At 38.3% G+C, this 16,152-nt stretch overlaps 1 protein-coding gene and 1 long non-coding RNA gene across 4 annotated transcripts in view; one reads left to right on the top strand and one right to left on the bottom strand.

Annotated features, from left to right (window-relative positions):
- Positions 1–16,152, bottom strand: part of NEK11 (NIMA related kinase 11) — a 292,126-nt gene that overhangs the window by 15,793 nt on the left and 260,181 nt on the right. The window lies entirely within an intron of this gene.
- The window catches only part of LOC141585572 (uncharacterized), a 77,061-nt gene that overhangs the window by 44,652 nt on the left and 16,257 nt on the right, over positions 1–16,152 (top strand). The window lies entirely within an intron of this gene.

Here is a 16,152-nt window from a genome sequence, read left to right as displayed (position 1 = left end):
AATTATACATGACATATATATGATTATATGTCATGTATAATGACATATGTCATATATATGTCAGGATTTACCTGGCAAGCAAGACTGGTTTAACATATACAGGTAATCAATATGATACATCACATTAATAGAATGAAAGGTTAAAAACTGCATGATTATCTCAATTGATGCAGAAAAAGCACTTTGCAAAGTTCAGCATGCTTATGGGATAAAAAGTCTTAGCAGTTTAGGTAAAAGGAAAGTTCCTCAACATAATAAAGGTCGTTAATGAAAAACCAACCACTAACATCATAAGTAAGGAACAATTAAAAGCTTTTCTGCTACGATCTAGTACAAGGCAGGGATACCTACTTTCACCACTTCTATTTAACGTAGTACTGGAAGTATTAGCAAGAGGAAAGAAGAAAAAGAAATAAAAGACATCTAAATTAGAAAGAAAGAAGTAAAATTATCTTTTGCAGATGACATGTTCTATATGTAGAAACCCCCCAAAACTCCACCAAAACAAACAAAAACAAAACCACAGAACTTCTAAATGAATTCAGTAAAATTAGAGGATATAAATCAACATTTTAAAAAGTCAGTAGTATTACTATATACAAATAATAATCTCGCTGAAAAAGAAATCAGTAAATCAATCCCATTTATCATGGCATCCAAAAAATACCCAGCAATAAATTTAATCCAAAAGTGTAAAGTTTTTGTACACTAAAAACTATAAAACATTGCTTAAAGGAATTGAAGACACAAATAAATGGAAAGATATCCCATGTTCATTAATGGGAATAATTAATATTGTTAAAAATGTCCATACTGCCAAAGCAAAATACAGATTTAACACAGTTCTGGTCAAAATTTCAATGGCATTCTTTACAGAAATATAAAAAACAATCCTAAACTTGGTGTGAAAGTATAAAAAACTCCAAATAGACAAAGCAATAGTGAGAAACAAAAAGTGAGAAACATCCACACTTCCTGCTTTAAATAGTAATCAAAACAGTATCATACTGGCATAAGAACAGAAACATAGACCAAAGGAACACAATAGAGATCCCATAAATAAATCCAAACATATATTGTCAACAAACTTTCAACAAGGGCACCAAGAAGATGTAATAGGGAAAGGATAGTCTTTTCAATAAATGGTTCTAGGATAGCTAGAATTCCACATGCAAAAAAAAAAAAAAGAGAGAGAGAGAGAAACTGAAGTCTTATCCTTTCACCACACACAAAAATAAACTCAAAATGGATTACAAACCTAAATGTAATAAGATCCAAAACCATAAAACTCCTAGAAGAGAACATAAAGAAAAAGCTCCTCAAAGGGACTTCCATCAAGATGACTGAATAGGAACAGCTCCAGAGTGCAGTTTCCAGCAAGAGCAATGCAGAAGGCGAGTGATCTCCGCATTTTCAACTGAGATACCAGGTTCGTCTCAATGGGACTGGTTGGACAGTGGGTGTAGCCCAAGGAGAACAAACTGAGGCAGGGTGAGGCATTGCCTCACTCAGGAAGTGCAACAGGCTGGAGGACTCCCACCCCCACCCAATGGAGGCCATTCCAGCACTCTGATTCAGATAGGTTCAGATACTGTGCTTCTCCCATGGTCTTTACAGCACACAGACCAGGATATTCCCACTGGGCCGACAAGCACTGTCAGTTTCCAGCACAAATCTGGGTGGCCATTATAACTGGCACCTGGAATAGTGTTCTTTGAGACAGAGCAGCCCATTCCCCTGAAAAAAAGGGGGATGAAGGCAGGGAGCTAAGTGATTTGGCTTGGCAGGCAGGCCCCACCCCCACAAAGACCAGCAAACTGAAATGCACTGGCTTGAGAGTTTTGCAGCCAGCACAGCAGTTTAAGATTGACCCAGGACAGTTGAGCTCAGTGGGGGAAAGGCATCCACCATTACTGAGGCAGTCTGCCATTCCCAAGGCAGTTCTAACCTTACCTGTGTAAACAAAATTGCGAGGAAGTTTACACAGCAGCTTGGTGGAGCCTGCAGCAGCTCAGCAACACCTCTGCAGGCAAACTGTGACTAGACTACCTCCTTGCTGGGCAGGGCATCTCTGAGAAAAGGCAGCAGCACGTCAGAGACTTAATAAATGAAGCCCCACCTTCCTGGGACAGAGCACCTAGGAAAAGTGGTGGTTGTGAGTTCCACTGCAGCAGACTTAAACATCCCTGCCCAGCAGCTCCAAAGGGAGCAATGGAGCTTCCGGCACAGCACTTGAGCTCTGATAAGGGACAGACTGCCTCCTCAAGTGGCTCTCTGACCCCCATATATCCAAAGAGATACCTCTTACAGGAGAGCTCTGGCTGACCTCTGGCAGGTACCCTTCTGGGACAAAGCTACCAGAGGAAGGAACAGGCAGCAATCCTTGCTGTTTTGCAGCCCCCACAGGTGATTCCCAGGCAAGCAGGGTCTGGAGTGGACTACTAGCAGTTCTACAGCAGAGGGACCTGACTGTTAGAAGGAAAGCTTAAAAACAGAAATAGCTTCAACATCAACAGAAAGGATGTCCACTCAGAAACCCCATCTGAAAGTCACCAACTTCAAAGACCAAAGGTAGATAAATCCACAAAGATGAGAAGAAACCAGTGCAAAAAGGATGAAATCATCAAAAACCAGAATGCCGCTCCTCCTCCAAGGAATCACAACTCCTCACAAGCAAGGGAACAAAACTGGATGGAGAATCAGTTTGATGGACTGACAGAAGGAGGCTTCGGAAGGTGGGTAATAACAAACTTCTCTGAGCTAAAGGAACATGTTCTAACCCAAAGCAAAGAAACTGAGAACCTTGAAAAAGGTTAGATGAAATGCTAACTAGAATAACCAGCTAAGAGGAGAACATAAACAACTGGATGGAGCTGAAAAACATAGCATGAGAACTTCACAAAGCATAGACAAGTTTCAATAGCCGAATCAGTCAAGCAGAAGAAGGATAGCAGAGAGTGAAGACCAACTCAATGAAATAAAATGAGAAGGCAAGATTAGAGAAAAAAGAATGAAAAGAAATGAACAAAGCCTCCAAGAATATGGGATTATGTGAAAAGACCTAACATATGTTTGATCAGTTTACCTGAATGTGACAGGGAGAATGAATCCAAGCTGGAAAACACTCTTAAGGATATTATCCAGGAGAACTTTCCCAACCTAGCAAGGCAGGCCAACATTCAAATCTAGTAAATACAGAGAACACAACAAAGAGACTCATCAAGAAGAGCAACCCCAAGGCACATAATCGTCCAGGGTTGAATCACCAGGGTTGAAACGAAGGAAAAAATGCTAAGGGAAGCCGGAGAGAAAGGTTGGGTTACCCATAAAGGGAAGTCCATCAGACTTACAGTGGATCTCTCAGCAGAAACCCTACAAGCCAGAAGAGAATGGGGGCCATTATTCAACATCTTAAAGAAAAGAACTTTCAACCCAGAATTTCGTATCTAGCCAAACTAAGCTTCGTAAGTGAAGGAGAAATAAAATCCTTTATGGACAAGCAATTGCTTAGAGATTTCATTGCCACCAGGCCTGCCTTACAAGATCTCCTGAAGGAAGCACTAAACATGGAAAGGAACAACAAGTACTAGCCACTGCAAAAATGTACCAAATAGTAAAGACCAACAATGCAATGAAGAAACTGCCTCAACTAGTGGGCAAAACAATCACCTAGTATCCAAATTGCAGGATCAAATTCATACATAATATTAACCTTAAATGTAAACAGCCTAAATGCTCCAATCAAAAGATACAGACTCGCAAATTGTGTAAAAAGTCAAGACCCATTGGTGTGCTATATTCAAGAGACCCATCTCATGCAAAGACACACATAGACTCAAAATAATGGGATGGAAGATTTACCAAGCAAATGGAGAGAGAGAGAAAAAAAAAGCAGGGATTGCAATCCTAGTTCTGATAAAATGGACTTTAAACCAACAAAGATCAAAAGAGACAAAGAAGGGCATTACATAATGGTAAAAGGATCAATGCAACAAGAAGAGCTAACTATCCTAAATATATAGGCACCCAATGCAGGAGCACCCAGATATACAAAGCAAGTTCTTTTTTTTTTTTTTTTTTTTTTTTTTTTTGAGACGGAGTTTTGCTCTTGTTACCCAGGCTGGAGTGCAATGGTGTGATCTCGGCTCACTGCAACCTCTGCCTCCTGGATTCAAGCAATTCTCCTGCCTCAGCCTCCTGAGTAGCTGGGATTACAGGTACGCACCACCATGCCCAGCTAATTTTTTTTGTATTTTTAGTAGAGACAGGGTTTCACCATGTTGACCAGGATGGTCTCGATCTCTTGACCTTGTGATCCACCCGCCTCGGCCTCCCAAAGTGCTGGGATTACAGGCATGAGCCACTGCGGCCGGCTTAAAGCAAGTTCTTTAATGATCTACAAAGAGACTTAGATTCCCAGACAATAATACTGGGAGACTTTAAGACTCCACTGTCAATATTAGACAGATCAATGAGACAGAAAATTAATAAGGATATCCAGGACTTGAACAATGCAGATCTGGACCAAGCGGACCTAATAGACATCTACAGAACTCTCCACCCCAAATCCACAGAATAAACATTCTTCTCAGCACCACATCACACTTACTCTAAAATTGACCACATAATTAGAAGTAAATCACTCCTCAGGAAATGCAAAAAAAAAAAAAAAACCAAAAAAAAATAAAACAGCAACAGAAATCATAAAAACCAGTCTCTCAGACCACAGTGCAATCTCAAACTAGAACTCAGGATTAAGAAACTCACTCAAAACTGCACAACTACATGGAAAATGAACAACCTGCTGCTGAATGACTACTGGATAAACAATGAAATGAAGGCAGAAATAAAGATTTTGTTCCCATTGGTTTCAAACAGTGACACAACATACCAGAATCTCTGGGACACATTTAAAGCAGTGTCTAGAGAGAAATTTATAGCACTAAATGCCTACATAAGAAGCGAAGAAAAAGCTAAAATTGACACCCTATCATAATAATTAAAAGAGCTAGAGGAGCAAGAGAAAACAAATCCAAAAACTAGCAGAAGACAAGAAATAACTAAGATCAGAGCAGAAACAAAGGAGATAGACACATACACATACAAAAAAAGCCCTGAAAAAAACAATAAATCCAGGAGCTGTTTTTTTGAAAAGATGAACAAAATAGACCACAAGCCACACTAATAAGAGAGAAGAATCAAATAGATGCAATAAAAAATGATAAAGGGGATATCACCACTGATTCCATAGAAATACAAACTACCATCAGAGATTACTATAAACAGCTCTATGCACATAAACCAGTAAATCTAGAAGAAATGGATAAATATCTGTACACTTACACCCTCCCAAGACTAAACTGGGAAGAAGTCAAAACCCTGAATAAAACAATTACAAGGGCTAAGCGTTGAGGCAGCAATTAATAGCTTACCAACCAAAACAAGTCCAAGTCCAGACGGAGTTCACAGACGAATTCTACCAGACATACGAAGAGGAGCTGGCATCATTCCTTCTAAAACTATTCAAACAATAAAAAAGCAGGAATCCTCCCTAACTGATTTTATGAGGCCAACATCATCATGATACCAAAATCTGGCACAGACACAACTAAAAAATAACATTTCAGGGCAATATTGATGATGAACATAGATGGAAAAATCTTCAGTAGAATACTTGCAAACCAATTGCAACAGCACATCAAAAAGCTTATCCATCATGATCATCCTGGGGATGCAAAGCTGGTTCAACATACACAAGTCTATAAACGTAATCCACCGTATAAACAGAACCAAAGACAAAAACCACATGATTATCTCAATAGATGCAGAGAAGGCCTTTGACAAAATTCAACATCCCTTTATGCTAAAAACTCTCAATAAACTAGGTATTGATGGAATGTATCACAAAATAATAAAGGTATTCATGACAAACCCACAGCCAATATCATACTGAATGGGCAAAAACTGGAAGCTATCCCTTTGAAATCTGGCACCAGACAAGGGTGCCCTCTCTCACCATTCCTATTCAACATAGTACTGGAAGTTCTAGCCAGAGGAATCAGGCAAGAAAAAGAAATAAATGGTATTCAATTAGGAAAAGAGGAAGTCAAATTGTCTCTATTTGCAGACGACATGATTGTATATTTAGAAGACCCCATCATCTCAGCCCAAAATCTTAAGATGATAAGCAACTTCAGCAGTGTCTCAGGATACAAAATCAATTTGCAAAAATCACAAGCATTCCTGTACACTGATAACAGACAAACAGAGGGCCAAATCATGAGCGAACTCCCATTCACAATTACTACAAAGAGAATAAAATACCAAGGAATAAAACTAACAGGGTACCTCTTCAAGGAGACCTACAAACCACTACTCAAGGAAATAAGAGAGGACACAAACAGATGGAAAAACAGTCCATGCTTATGATTAGGAAGAATTAATATCATGAAAATGGCCACACTACCCAAAGTAATTTACAGATTCAATGCTATCTTCATCAAGCTACTATTGACCTTCTTCACAGAACTGGAAAAAATCCACCTTAAACTTCACATGGAACCAAAAAAGAGCGTGCATAGCCAAGACAATTCTAAGCAAAAAGAACAAAACTGGAGGCATGATGCTACCTGACTTCAAACTATACTGTAAGGCTACAGTGATCAAAACAGCATGGTACTGGTACCAAAACAGAGATATAGACCAATGGAACAGAACAGAGGCCTTGGAAGTAATGCCATACATCTATAACCATCTGATCTTTGATAAAACTGAGAAAAGCAATGGGGAAAAAAATCCCTATTTAATAAATGGTGTTGGGAAAACTGGCTAGCCATGTCAGAAAGCTGAAACTGACCCCCTTCCTTACACCTTATACAAAAATTAACTCCAGATGGATTAAAGACTTAAACATAAGACCTATAACACCATGAAAACTCTGGAAGAAAACCTACACAATACCATTCAGGATATAGGCATAGGCAAGGACTTCATGACTAAAACATCAAAAGCAATGGCAACGAAAGCCAAAATAGACAAATGGGATATCATTAAATTTAAGAGCTTCTGCACAGCAAAAGAAAAAATCATTTAGAATGAACTGGTAACCAACAGAATGGGAAAAAAAATTTGCAAGCTACCCATCTGAAAAAGGGCTAATATCTAGAATCTGCAAGGAATTAAAAGAAATACACAAGAAAAAAATAACCCCATCAAAAAGTGAGCAAAGGATATGAACAGATAGTTTTCCAAAGAAGACAGTTATGCAGCCAACAAACATACAAGAAAATGCTCATCAGTACTGGTCATTAGAGAAATGCAAATCAAAACCACATTGAGATACCATCTTATGCCCATTAGAATGGCGATCATTAAAAAAATCTGGAGACAGGTCTCATTTGTCTATTTTGGCTTTTGTTGCCAATGCTTTTGGTGTTTTAGTCATGAAGTACTTTTGTACAGCAAAAGAAACAATCATTAGAGTGAACAGGCAACTAACAGGATGGGAAAAAGTTTTGCAATCTACGCATCTGACAAAGGGCTAATATCCAGAATCTTCAAAGAACTAAAACAGATTTACAAGAAGAAAAAAACCCATTCAAAAGTAGGCGAAGAATATGAACAGGCACTTTACAAAAGAAGACATATACGCGGCCAACAAACATAAAAAAATGCTCATCATCACTGGTCATTAGAAAAATGCAAATCAAAATCACATTGAGATACCACCTCACACCAGTTAGAATGGCAATCATTAAAAAAACTTGAAAGAACAGATGCTGGAGAGGACGTGGAGAAACAGGAACACTTTTACACTCTTGGAGTGTAAATTAGTTCAACTACTATGGAAAATAGTGTGGCAATTCCTCAAGGATCTAGAAATAGAATTTCCATGTGACCCAGCAATCCCATTACTGGGTATACACCCAAAGGTTTATAAATTGTTCTATTATAAAGACACATGCATGCATATGTTCATTGCGACACTGCTTACAATAGCAAAGATCTGGAAACAACCCAAATGCCCATCAATGATAGACCGGACAAAGAAAATGTGGCACATATACACCATGGAATACTATGCAGCCATAAAAAACAATGAATTCATGTCCTTTGTAGGGACATGGATGAATCTGGAAACCATCATTCTCAGCAAACAGACACAAGAACAGAAAATCAAACACTGCATGATCTCACTCATAGATGGGTGTTGAACACATGGACACAGGGAGGGGAGCATCACACACTGGGGTCTGTTGCTGGGGGTTTGGGAGGGATGAGGGTGGGAAGGTTAGGGAGGGATAACATGGGGAGAATTGCAAGATATAGATGACAGGGGACGGAGGCAGCAAACCACCTTTCCATGTATGTACCTATGCAACAATCCTGCACAATCTGCACATGTACTCCAGAACTTAAAGTAAAATTTAAAAAACAAAATGAAACAAAACAAAAAAAATCTGGAGACAACAGATGCTGGAGAGGATGTGTAGAAATAGGAACACTGTTGGTAGTGTAAATTAATTCAACCATTGTGGAAGACAGTATGGCAATTCCTCAAGGATCTAGAAATAGAAATACTATTTGACCCAGCAATCCCATTACTGGGTATATACCCAAAGGATTATAAATCATTCTATTATAAAGACATATATATGCACATGTATATTCATTGCAGCACTGTTTACAATGGCAAAGATTTGGAACCAACCCAAATGCCCATGAATGATAGACTGGATAAAGAAAATGTGGCACATATACACCATGGAATACTATGCAGCCATAACAAAGGATGAGTTCATATCCTTTACAGGGAAATAGATGAAGCTGGAAACCATCATTCTCAGCAAACTGACAGAAGAACAGAAAGCCAAGCACCACATGTTCTCACTCATAAATAGGTATTGAACAGTGAGAATACATGGACACAGGGAGGGGAGCATCACACTCTGGGGTCTGTCGGGGGGTGGGGAGGTAATATGAGGCATAGTAGGGGTGAGGAGACTGGGGAGGGATAACATTAGGAAAAATACCTAATGTAGGTGACGGGGGATGGAGGCAGCAAGCCGCTATGGCATGTAACAATCCTGCAAGATCTGCACATGTATCCCCAAACATGAAGTAAAATTTAAAAAAATTAAAAAAGGAAAAAGCTCCTCAACATTGGCCTTAGCAATAATCTTTTGGATAGCACATGTTTTCCTTGTCTTAAATTTGCAAATCCCTCACCCTAGTTCTCAGCCAATGACTTTACCCATTTTCTCAAATGAAAAACGGAAACAATCAATAAACATTCCATTTTCCCAGTACTCAAACTGCTTACTTATTTGGATCAGCAATTACAAACTTGGCCTTCTCTTCTGTGCCTAATTAAGGTATCCTTCCTGCTCCTATCAAAGATAAAACTTTACCTGAGTGATCTGGATCCTGGTCTCTGTCACCATCCCAGTGACATTCCCTCCTTCAGTCATTATTCTTTACCTCACAATCACTTTGTATGTCTACTGGATCATTCCTCTCAGGGCACACACATGACCTGCTATATTTTGTCCTAAACAATAAAACCTCCTTTAACGTCGACATTCCCCAAGGCTCATCCCCTCCTCAACCCATCACTTTGATCTCTATTCCCAACAAAATTTCTTGAGTTATGTTTGTTGCTTTTTTAATGCACTCTTTTTCAACCCGCTCTTGAGTCTTGGTTTGCACTTTTCCCTGAAACTACTCTTGCAATGGTATCAATGACTTTCATATGGCCAATTCCCCTGGCCACTTCTTTGTATACATCGATTTTTTAATTCTTTTTTTTAAAAAATGAGATAAAAGTCATTTACCATAAAATTTCTGTTGTTTATAAATTAGCCAGTCTGAAGTATTTTGTTATAGCATTGGAAGGGAGTAAAATACAAATTTTCTTCGTCTTGGGTTTCTTATATTTAAGTGGGGATTTCATACATATACATCCATGCATACATATATACATACACACACATACACCTTAGCATGACAGCTATTATTTTACTATCACTCACATTATTGTTGATTTCCCAGAGGTGAATTCCACAGCCATCCTATTTCTGGAAGTTTCAAACAATTTTGTACTTCTATCTCAGTTAAGATATTATTTTAGTTTTTTAGACTTCTCTGGATGAATTTGGAAAAAAAAAAAAAAGACACCAGGAGGCTAATGACACAGTGGGAGTGAAAAACCTATAATTTCTTAGAAATAATCATGAAAACCTAGTTTACCAGAAAGCCTTAAGAGAACACAAGCACAGAACCCTGAAAATGATTTTATGGAATATAAGAAATCTCTGCACATCAAATATGTACGAGTCACTGCATGAATAGAACGGTACAATGTATTTTACCTTTAATATTGTTATTTCAACAATTATTTGATGCTAACAAGCATGGGGAATCTTCATTAATGTTACATTTTACAGATAGAGGTGTAAAATTCTCCATATGTAATGTTTCAATTGGCTGTCTCTGACTCAAGTGGGCAAAGACAGAACAGCTTTCTGTGCAGAGGCAGGCAGGTGCACTGGTAGACGCTCCCATAGTATGCAGCGTGCCCAGATAAGGCATGTGCACTGAAGGCCTCTTTCTGTCAATGGCACTTCCCTCCTGCTCAATTCACCCTGGGCAGGATCCTGAGTGCGGTTGTTGGTTTAATATAATGTTAAAGCTAACCATTTCTAAAAGGATTATTTTAATTGCTACTTAAATACTCACCATCATTCATAATCACAGTAAATACAGATGGACTAGACTCACTGACTAAAAAAAATCCAGCTAGATATTTTTACAAGAAATACACCTAAAACATGAGAGCACTGAAAGATTGAAAGTAAAATAATTTTTCACAAAGCTACCAGGCAAATAATAACCAGAAGAAATTTGGAGTAGCCAAATTAATATGATAAAAATATATCTTGTTTAAAAAGCATTATTAGAGATAAAGTCATTACATAATAAGTTCACAAAGAAGAAAATAATTCTAAATGAGCATGCATCTAATAAAATAGAATCAAAATGCAGAACACTACAAAGAGAAACTGTCAGATACATGTTCACAATGTTGGATTTTAATATAACTTGCTCAGTTATTGATAACTGAAACATTCAAAATATTAGTAATGATAGGAAATATCTTAGTAACATACTTAATAAACAACTTAGTAAATACACAGAGAGCTCTCTTCTCCCTGACAACTGGGGAAAAGATGTTCTTCCCAGGCTGTCATGTAACATTTGCAAAAACTGTGTCTTCGATAATTTAAGCCTCAATGAATGCTGAATAATTGGTTTCATATAAACTCTAGTGTCTGACCACAAGAAAATTATTAGAAATCTGTAACAAAAATAAAGATTAAACATTTACACATGTGAGTAAATTTTAAAGTAATACATTTTAAATAAAGTATGGGTCAAAAACAAAATCAGTAATGGCATAAAGTCATTTTAGGCTGACAGCAAAGTGGTAGGTGCTCCAGCCTTGGAATGTTACAGTGTAAATTTATTCTAATATTTGGAAAACATGCTGTAATAGTTCTGCAATGATGCATTTGAATTTTTAGGATTCATAAATAGAACATTCTATTTAAGAGAACTCTCTTGCTGTTATCTAAGATGTGAGAAGGGAGGGCAGTGTTCTCTGTGCTGTTCAAATTAAGAGTTCTTACATTTCTTTTTTCAAAGAGAAGGAAGTGGGGTGGCAGGAACTATTCCTTTAGTTATTGGGTATCTCAGATGAAAATAACTTATATTTTCAATTTGTCCATCTATTTCTTTCTATGCTGCATTTCCTTTCTAAATTTTATCATTTTGTTCAAGAATCAAAAGCCTTTTAAGTTTTTTAGGGATTCTCAAACACCATTTTAGTCCAAATGCTTCATTTACAGGTTGTTTTGCCCAAGACTGAATTGGCAGTTGGGGACAAATGGGGGACTAGAGTCCAGGTTTCAGGACTCTCAGGACACTGTTTGTTGGGCTGGATTATGGTCCCTGGACATAGGAGTCCTAAAGGAAGCTGTCCTAGGGTTCCAGAATTTGAACTGCTTGGAGGCAAATCCCGAATATATGTTTGGCTGACTCCCCTGCTTATGAAAAATTATTAAACGCCGAGGAAGCTCTTCCTTTCTCCCCTGCCCATTTCCTCCAAACTCAATCTCTTATCCTTCAAATTCCTTTACTTACCTCTTGCTGTGCTTACCTTTCATTTATTAAAAAAATACATTTTATCACATCTACTTATTTGCCCATCAATTATAGACTATCTCTATCTCAAAGGGGCTCTAAAGAATACAGACATATCTGCTTAGTTTTATAAGGATAACATAGAAAATGTCCTCACATGGAAGACAGTGTGGCAACCTCAAGGATCTAGAAATAGGAATACTATTTGGCCCAGCAATCCCATTACTGGGTATATGCCCAGAGGATTATAAATCATTCTATTATAAAGACACATGCACACCTATATTCATTGTGGCACTGTTTACAATGGCAAAGACTTGGAACCAACCCAAATGCCCATCAATGATAGACTGGATAAAGAAAATGTGGCACATATACACCATGGAGTACTATGTGGCCATAAAAAAGGATGAGTTCATGTCCTTTGTAGGGACATGGATGAATCTGGAAACCATCATTCTCAGCAAACTAACACAGGAACAGAAAACCAAATACCACATGTTCTCACTCATAAGTAGGTGTTGAACAGTGAGAATACATGGATACAGGGAGGGGAACATCACACACTGAAGCCTGTTGGGGTGGGGGGCTAGGGGAGGGATAGCATTAGGAGAAATACCTACTGTAAATGACAGGAGGTTGGATGCAGCAAACCACTATGGCATGTATATATCTGTGTAAGAGGCCTGCATGTTCTGCACATGTACCCCAGAACTTAAAGTATAATTTAAAAAAAAAATGTCCTCACATTTTAAATATTTTAATTCTGAATCAATCCCATACTTAGAGAAAAATTATAGGAATAGTATAAAGAACTCTTTTGTCCCCTAGTCTTTGAGAATAAGTTGCTACTCTGGTGTCCCCCACTCACACTTCATATATTTGTACTTCATACATTTTGTACTTCATACATTTTGTACTTCATACATTGTATTAAATGTACAAAATGTACATTTTGTACTTCAGATATGTACTTTATTCATATAAATGTATTTCATACCTTTTCTACAAATAAAAACACTCCTACATAACCACAGAACTGCCACCAAAATCAGGAAATTAACATTGATATATCTGATTCCGTTATCTTGTATATAGAAACATTCAGATTTCCCTCAATTTTCTAATAACACTGCCTTATAACAAAGCATTCAAAATAATTATGAGTTCCATTTACTTGTCATGTCTCTTTAGTTTCCTTCAATGATCTGGATGCTAGAATGTCCCTCAGTTTGCATTGCTCATGCCTTTGGGATTTACCAGCTCTTACCCTTTGGTTATCCATCCTTTTATGTATTTGCCTAAATGATGACACTTCAAGAGTGCCTTTCTTTATCTTGAGGTGTTATTAGGGAGCTCCACCTCACCAGTTCAAGAAGGTTCTCACTTCTCTTGGGTAAAAGCAAAGCCCTGATGGTAATAGGAGAAGGATCTTGCCACTTCCAGGTACCTACTAGTGATTTTTCCTTGCAATCTGTTTCTGTTGTTCCTGTTGTGCTGTAAGAAGGACTCCTCTTAGGGAAGGGAAGCAGCTTGTGAAGTGAGTTTCCAGAAGCTCAGGATACAGTGCCTTGTCCCAAATATTTCCCTGCACCCCCATCACACTTTGTAAATCCCACCACTAAAGGGTACATTCATACAGCTAAAGAAATCACTTCTCAAAGCAGCTATTAGCTTCTTAGCCTAAAGTTCAGGGGCTGCAAAGCTGAGCACAGTGAAAAGACTGAAGCCCCATGAGACACTCTTAAGTCCTGGCTGGGATTCTGCTACCAACTTTCTGGGTGGCACTGGGTGAGTGACTTTCACTTTTCAGAGCCTCAGTTACTTCATCTGCCACATAGACTGAATGATTTCTAAGGATTCCTTCAGCTCTAACTGTTCAGATTCAGTTGTAAGTGAGAGCTCAGAAAGACATCTGCTTATAGGTGATCAATAATTATTTGTTGAAAAAATGGTAAAAATGACTCAAAGGCCGGAAGAAAATACTTTGTAAGTCATGAATTTCACTCTTTTTAAAAATAATATCTGAGTAAGAAAATTATTTTTAAGAGCTTTCAGTCATGAGTAGTTCTTGCTCAGGGAGAGAAGGGGAGAATAGAAAAAGACTTTAAAGAGTCTAGTAAGTACCAGGAATGTTTAGTTTTTATTTCATCTTTGTGGAATTCCCTCTTATTTTTAAATCTTTTTTAAATTGATAAAAAATTCTATATAACAAAACTTCTTTCAAGTGTATAGCTCTGTGTGTTTTGACAAACTCATTCAGTCACCTAACCCACACCTCAATTGAGACACAAACAATTCCATCCCACTCCAAAATTCCCTCAGATCCTTTTGTAACTAAATCCTCCCTCTACCCCTTGGTGATGACTAACTTGTTTTTGTTCCTTCAGTTTTGCCTTTTCCAGAATGTCATATGAATGGAATCCTTCAGAATATAGCTTTTAAGAACTGGTGCCTTTCAATCACATAGCATCTTTGCGATTTATCTTAACTGTTGTGTGTATTATAATTTGTTGTTTTAATTGCTGATCAGTGTTTCACTGGAGGGATGTGCTGCAGTTGGTTTATCCATTCACAGCTGACCAATATTTGGGTTGTTCCCAATTTTTAAAGATTGTGAATAAAGTTGCTGTATGTATTCATATGTAGGTTTTTGTGTGGACATATATTTTCATTTCACTTGGATAAATACCTAGAAGTAGAATTTCTGGGTTGTATGGCAAGTGTATATTTAACTTGATAAGACACTGCTTACTGCTTCTCAGCCTTTTGGCTAAGATCAAGTGTGAAGAAACCGCTCAACTGTTTTCCAAAGTGGCTGTTCCATTTTGTATTTCCACTAGCAGTGTATGACAGTTCTACTAGCTCCATATCCTGGCTAGAACTTGGTATTAAAACAAACAAACAACGGCTGGGCGCAGTGGCTCCCACTTGTAATCCCGGCACTTTGGGAGGCCAGGGTGGGTGGATCATGAGGTCAGGAGATCAAGATCATCCTGGCTAACAGGGTGAAACCCCGTCTCTACTAAAAATAAAAAAGTTAGCCAGGCATGGCAGCGTGTGCCTGTAGTCTCAGCTACTTGGGAGGCTGAGGCAGGAGAACTGCTTGAACCCCGGAGGCAGAGGCTGCAGTGAGCGGAGATTACACCACTGCACTCCAGCCTGGGCCACAGAACAACACACACACACACACACACACACACACACACATTTATGGCAAGCACTTGATATCTATTTTATGTGTTATATACACAATCATATGAGGTATGCAATATAACTCCTGTTTTACAGCTGAGGAAACTGAGGGACAGATGTTAAGTATGCCAATGGTACTACATGGGGGGCTAGAAGGTGGTCTAGCCACTCAGCTCTCCAGGCCAGTCACTGTCTTCCTTTATAAATGAAGATATTAACTTCTGGAACAATCTCTAAGCTGATTTTTAATATCTATGATTTCTCAACAACCTGGAAACTTTGCTAATGGTTTAATGGATACACAGAAGGTCATCGTCATCTAATATTCATTACCCAAGCCCCCAAATTTACAAGGATTTTTAGGGCATCAGAACTTAAAAATATTTACTGATAAATGGTTGTGTATAAAATTAGTCCACCCTCTTTACTGAATGCTAGTTTCTATCTCTGCCCATCACACTAAACACAAAGTGAAAATGCAAAGTAAACTGACTTCATTAAAATGACATTGCAAAACTTGTAGATGCAGGGTCTCACACAGTGCATGCTGGGATCTGAATGTGTGCCCCAGTGTTCATGAGCTGGAAACTTCATCCCCATTGCAGCAGTGTTAAGAGGTGGGAACTTTAAGAGGCAATTTGGTCTTGAGGGCTCTGCCTTATGCATGGATTAATGCTATTATTATGGGAGTGGGTTAGTTATTGGAAGAATGGGCTCCTGATAAAAGGATGATTTTGCCCCTGTCTCCCTCTCTCT

This window comes from Saimiri boliviensis, chromosome 9 (genome assembly GCF_048565385.1).
Source record: "Saimiri boliviensis isolate mSaiBol1 chromosome 9, mSaiBol1.pri, whole genome shotgun sequence".
Classification (NCBI taxonomy): Eukaryota; Metazoa; Chordata; class Mammalia; order Primates; family Cebidae; genus Saimiri; species Saimiri boliviensis.
This window is presented reverse-complemented; position numbering and strand designations above follow the sequence as displayed.